This window comes from Apium graveolens, chromosome 1, assembly GCF_009905375.1.
Source record: "Apium graveolens cultivar Ventura chromosome 1, ASM990537v1, whole genome shotgun sequence".
Classification (NCBI taxonomy): Eukaryota; Viridiplantae; Streptophyta; class Magnoliopsida; order Apiales; family Apiaceae; genus Apium; species Apium graveolens.
The window spans coordinates 115,938,405-115,938,766 of record NC_133647.1 but is presented as its reverse complement, the minus strand read 5'-3'; positions in this window follow the sequence as shown (position 1 = coordinate 115,938,766).

The following is a 362-nucleotide window of genomic DNA, read 5'->3' as shown; positions in this document are numbered from 1 at the left end:
GTTCTGCTTATTATACAAGATCTCATACAGTTAATAATGTATTATGATAATGGTCATTACTTAGTAAAAAATCCTGTTATATAAAAAATCATTATAATGGCCGTTACTCAATAAAGAACTCTTTTATATGAAGAATTATGGTAATCCTTAATTTTATTCTGAAATTTTATCACAAATTATAAAATTTATATTTAATTATAAAATTGATTAAATAAAGTTTAATATTTTTATCAAAAAAATTATTAAGTTAAAACTGTAATTTTATTAAATTGACATCATTCAGACTTTTATAAAATTTATTTATGAAACATTACTTATTCTGAATTCAGGTATCTTTATCTTTTTCATTCAGAATTGCCGAA